This window comes from Cryptomeria japonica, chromosome 5 (genome assembly GCF_030272615.1).
Source record: "Cryptomeria japonica chromosome 5, Sugi_1.0, whole genome shotgun sequence".
NCBI classification, from domain to species: Eukaryota; Viridiplantae; Streptophyta; class Pinopsida; order Cupressales; family Cupressaceae; genus Cryptomeria; species Cryptomeria japonica.
In genome coordinates, this window is record NC_081409.1 from 701,012,722 (window position 1) to 701,018,882 (window position 6,161).

Genomic DNA, 6,161 nt, shown 5'->3' on the forward strand with positions numbered 1-6,161 from the left:
TTATTCAACAATTTCAAAACAATATAAGTCCTAAAGTTACTTTGATTGATTTAATGCATTGTAAACAAGGTGTTAAAGAAGAAGTGACTGATTTCATTGGTAGATATAAGCATTTGTATGCTCAAATTTCTTTTCCAGTACCTGACAATGATATTCAAAGAATCTTTATTTCTAATTTACAAAAAGATATTAGAGAAAAACTTCTGTTTTCTGAGTTTACTTCTTTCCAACAGTTGTGCACAACTCTTCACAATTATCAACTGACTGTGAGTCAAATGGAACAAGCAAATCCTATGGCTCCGAGTGATAAGGGTGATAGTAGTCAACAACCATTTGGGAAGTTTAAACCAAATAGAGAGTCAATTAAGTTCAATGAAAACATCATCAACAACAATGTGAATGCAGCATCAGGTGTGCCTCCTATTTCTAAGTTTTTCAAGAAAGAAAGAAAGTTTACTCCTTTGAATGAATCATTGCATAGTATTATGAATAAGTTAGTGGAACAAAATGTGCTTACTCTTCCTCCTATAAAGCAATAGATCCTGCGAAGATTAATTCACCCTATTTTGATAACAAATCTTTTTGTCAATTTCATCGTCATCCTGGGCATGATATTGAAAAATGTTTTGCTTTAAAGGGTAAAATTCAAGATTTGATTGATAATAATACTATCTTTGTTTCTGGTGTGAATGATAAAGGCAAAACATCTGTAGCTCCTCCTAACCAAAATCTTCAGATTTTTACTAATCCATTACCTTCTCATACCTCTAATGTGGTTGAGACTAATGATTCCTCTTTCTCACCTGATAGTCTTGTGTCTATGACTCCGAATGTGATTAACTTTGTGGAACAGCAAAAAATTCCTAAAGAACCTTCCATCACATTTGATTCCAGTGAAACTATCAGGGCACCTGATGGTCCTTTATATATAGTTGCAAAAGTCAAAAATACACCTTGCCGTGGAGTGCTTATTGATCCTTCTTGTATGGTTAATGTCATTACTGAAGAATTTCTTTTTACTTTGCAATTGAATCAAGTGATCTATGACAAAACAAATGTGGTTGTGAAACTATTTGATGCATTTTCTTCTCCTGCAATTGGTTCTATTACATTACCTATCGAGGTCCATAACAAATCCCTTGATGTGAGCTTTGCTATTATTCCATCGTCTGAACAATTTCATGTGAAGCTAGGCTATCCTTGGCTATCTTCCATGAAAGCTATTGCTTCTCCTATTCACAAGTGTTTGAAATTTCCCCATAATGGTGAAGTTGTTACTGTCAATCATAGTCTCTTTAAACTAGCTGAAAGAACTTCTAGCGTTCCTATTGATTATTTCTGGCCTAAACAATTCCAATCTCTTCCACCGCGGAGTGATCATCTTTTCAAATCTTATCAAAAGTGGAAAAAAGATATGATCCTATCTCTAAGTGAACCTAGAACACCCAAACTTGATATTCCTATCATTCTTGAGAAGGAAGTTCTTCCTTTGAAAGATAAAACTAATGTCTTTCCTCAAGAAGATTCCCAACCCATCCCTATGAAAGTGACTATGCCTATGACTAATAAACTTCCTAAAAGTAGACCTATACCTCCTCGTCATGATGGACTTGGTCTCCTTCCTAAACCAAATATTCCTCCTTTATATGGAACAGTTCCTCCTCCTTCCTCTTCTCCTATTGTTCAACCTAAGAGACCCCGAAACTTGCTTGTGACATCAAAAACTGCATCTTTTTGCACCTTGGCCTGATCCCTCCTTGCACCCTGCTGTCCCGGGAGGTGGGACCATGGCGCCCAGTGCCCTGGTCCTTCAGGACTAGGGCGCCCAGCAACCTGGTCCCCTAGGACCATGGCGCCCAGCACCCTGGTCCCTGGCCCTATTTTGGGCCCGATCTCTTGTTGGGCATTGGGTCTTGAAGTTTGCAAATTGGAAAATATTGTTTCTAGGTCGACCTAAGCTTGGGAAAATCAGTCTCTCAACCCTAATTGACAAGTATATAAACTACTTTTCCTCTCCTAGAAAGGGAGGAAGGAAATAAGCAAGAGCAAGACGCGAAAGCAATATTCAAACATTCAAACATTCAAGCATTCAAGCATTCCTTCAAGCAATTGAGTATTCTAAGTCTCCATTCAAGGCTAGGTGTTGCATTCAAGACAAGGATTCAACCATTGAAGAGGAGATCACATACAACATACAACATACTACATACATTACACCTTCGCATGTAAGAATACAAACATTCTTACAACAAGGTATCAGTATTTGTTTACATTACAAACATTTACATTTACAGCATTCTCATTTCTTGGTTAATTCCAAAACCGGGGTTTGACCTAAAGGCAAACCCCTAATCCCTAACCCCCCAGTCGTCCTCTCTTTTCTATGTGTAGGTTGCAGGTATGCGGTTGTAATTGAAGATCTGGAATCCTTGTGCAGAGACGAACAGATCCCCCTTCATTTCGCGGATTTTTCGGAGGACCGTGTGCACTCCGGGCGCCATCGTCCCATCAACTTTCGCTCAAATTTGCAGAACAGCATCGTCTCGACATTTTATTGCTAATTCTAGGTCCGTAGCTTCATCCTGTATCCCTGTCTCTGTTTATAAGCGAATCTTTCCTACTTTACATGCATTCCTAGTTCAATCGTTCTATCTACATTCTTTACAAAAGAGGGTATCCTTGATGTCTTAACCCTTGAAACTCATTTAGAATCCAATCCTGCATTGTGTGGGATTGGATCTTGTGGGTTTCAACCCCTCTTTTGAATGTAAAGTCTCTCCTAAGTGAAAACCATCAACCCTAGTGACCTCCCTTCTCTCTCCTTGGAGTTGGGGGGGGAGAACAACTAGGGTTCGAGTTTTCCGCTTTACAGCGACAATCATCCGATCATCTCAGACTTGCTCACTCATTAACTCTCCTGAGCTGCTCTTTTATCGGGCCCGACCTTGGTCACCAAGCCACGATGGATAATGTCCGTGCATCTCCATCATGCGGTATAGCGACAACAGTTGGATCTGGATCTAACCTGCACGCCTTTTATCACTAGTACATTTGGAGCTTATTTTCGATGACCGTTTGTCAGATTTTCGATGAATTTTTGTCGGAGTGTCGACAAAATCCATGTCGAAAACTTGGCGTCGGATTGGTCGACGATACCATGCCCATCGAAAATTCGACAATCCAATGGACTCTGTCGACGGTCAAAGAAGTCATCGGTCGAAAGCTTGGTATTTGTTGTAATTCCGATGATGACCATTTTTATAAAAAAAGTAATAATTATCATTGATATAAAAAAAAAAATACCTGAGAAAAGCCCTTTTGGTTTCTAATTTGGCGTTACTGTACTATTCACTTAAGCGATGGGTCCATTTATCATAAAAGTGTTCTCCCCTTGTCATTTACCTAGGCGAACCCTTTAAATATTTTATTCTTGTTCACTTTTAATCTGCCTTTTTTAATGTCTGTTGGGCCTTATAAGTATCATGCGATTTTCTGTTGATCTAACGGCCCGCATTGATTCGCAGCCAAAAAGTGCTTGAAACTTAGTTTCCGCGAAGTAGCGAAAGGTGAAGGTGGACCCGACATATAGGTTTGGACCAAAGCTAAACACTGATCAAGTTTCATCTGATTGGACAGATAGCATGGTTTCGTGAGATCAAGCTGAATGTGTTTTAACCTTCATGAAGTGGCGAAAGGGTTTTGCGGGTCCCAGAGATAAGCGGTCTTCTTTGGTTAAAGAATGATCGGGTTGGAAAAAGATCAATGGCTTCTCGTTGTTTTGTGGCTGAGAGATGCACGAGCTATACCTTCAGCAAAATAGCGAAAAAGGTGGAGGGTCTCGCTAGGAGTGGTAGTAAATGTGGTAACCCCAATTGGCGATGACATGGCGGTGACAAGACACTGAGTTGGCGGTATGCAGTGGGTCCGGGAAAGGTTGTCATAAAAAGAGTAAACAACGAGCAAGTTCTTGAGATCTAATAGCTCACGTGAATTCACGAAGATAAGATGCTAGCAAGTTAGTCATTGTGAAGTAGCAAAAAGGTCGATGGACCCAAGGGACAGGCATGGCATGAAGTTAAAAGCATATCAGGTCTGTTTTGATCTAACAGTTCTTGTGGTTTCGTGGCTACAAGCCAAACGAAGAATAATGTTCGTGAAGTCGTGAAAGATAGGTGGAAATCACACGGAGAAGTGACGTGGCATAACACCTGCTGCTTTTTGTAGAGCTTGGAAAAAGATCAATGGCTTCTCGTTGTTTCGTGGTCAGGAGATGCACAAGCTATACCTTCAACAAAATAGCGAAAAGGTGGAGGGTCCTGCTAAGAGTGGTATTAAATGTGGTAACCCCAGTTGGTGATGAAATGGCGGTGACAAGGCACTGAGTTGGCGGTATGCAGTGAGTCCGGGCAAGGTTGTCATAAAAAGAGTAAACAACGAGCAAGTTCTTGAGATCTAATGGCTCGCATGAATTCACAAAGATAAGATGCTAGCAAGTTAGTCATTGTGAAGTAGCGAAAAGGCTGATGGGCCCAAGGGATAGGCATGGTATGAAGTTAAAAGCAGATCGGGTCTGTTTTGATCTAACGGTTCTCGTGGTTTCGTGGCTGCAAGCCAAACGAAGAATAATGTTCATGAAGTTGCGAAAGACATGTGGAAATCACATGGAGGAGTGATGTGACACGTGGTTTAAAAAAGTGGTTGAGGGCCCACCTAGGTGTAACCGGCAATTATGTGGGAATAGTAAAAGGGAACATGTGGCGGATTAAGGGTGGAACCAAAAGGAGTTTCCAGGGATAATGGTCGACTACCATGTGGCATTTATTAACCGGATAACAAGTGGGGTAAGTAATTCCCAGAAAAAAGGGCCCACTTAAAAGGCATTCATCTCAAGATTGATCCAACGCTTCTCATTGTTTCGTGACCCGAAGATGCCCACAACTTAACCTCAACGAAATGGCAAAAACCGTTAGCCATCAAGATGAAGCATAGTTAGTTAAAAGGAATGATGGTCCCGATTGGAGTTAAAGGCCGGGTGATTTGAGTTTGATCTAATGCTTGGCACAGCCTTGCGAAGGAAAAGTGCACGACTGTTAAACTCCGTGAAGTGACGAAAAGGAGGTAGGGCCCGACACTTAAGCAAAGAGATTAAACGAAGATAAAGGTGATGTAAGTTCTCGAGATCCAACGGCCAGCGTTGTTTCGCGAAAGAAAAGAGCACGGGTTTTATGTTCTGCGAAGTAGCAAAAGAGCGAAATAGAGGAAAGACTTAGAGAAATTATGACCCGTTGGAGCTAGTTTTGAATTCGATTTGGCAAATTTAATTCTAAAAAGAAAGCTGAAGCATGCGGAGTTAATTTCTAAAAACTTAAATGCCAACTTACCCTTTTCAGTTCACATCAACTTGATTGCTAAGTATTGTTTCATCGAAGTTTGTTGCAGAGCGAATTGTTGCAGAGCAATTTTCTTCAGGCAAATAATCAGGTTTCTTGTGCTTTTCTTGATAACTCTTGGTTTGTTCTCAAATACTGCTATGTGAATTACTTCATTAGAGGTCTATGCTAGCTTCTAGTGGTATAATTGTTTGACCAGAATGGCATGCAGAAGAGAATTTACAGGGAAAGTGAATTACCAAGACCGAAATATCTATGATGATTTTTTAGAGCAATTAACCATGTCCACCAATGCTGGGGCTAAGGCCAAAGAGCTAGTACCTAAGAACCCTCGTCTAAAAATTGGAGATGGCCTTTATGATAAGGGTAATTGGTTGAGGGACCCTGAAATAGGATTGTCAGGCTTAGGACTCTTCAAAGTCGGTTTTGGGCAGAGGAATTCCCCAGCTCCTTTGAATGGCATATGGGAGCAGGATGTAGGAAAGCTTGTGGTCCTAGGTGTTTTTATGGATGTAGATCTGTTAGCCCTGATTGCATAGAATTATGACTCTGTGGCAAGATGCATCAGGAACATAAAGGGATCAGTCTTGATTGAGATAAATGAAGATGAATTCAGGAAAGTGTTTAAACTCAATGAGTCCTCCAATTTGTTAGAACCTATTGACTTTGAGTCATTAGCCCAGGTTTACAACACACAAAGGGACCATCTTAGAAGTGGCCCATTGAAAGAATTCTTTGTAAAGATAGGCGGGTTAACAATTGTAGGCCCCA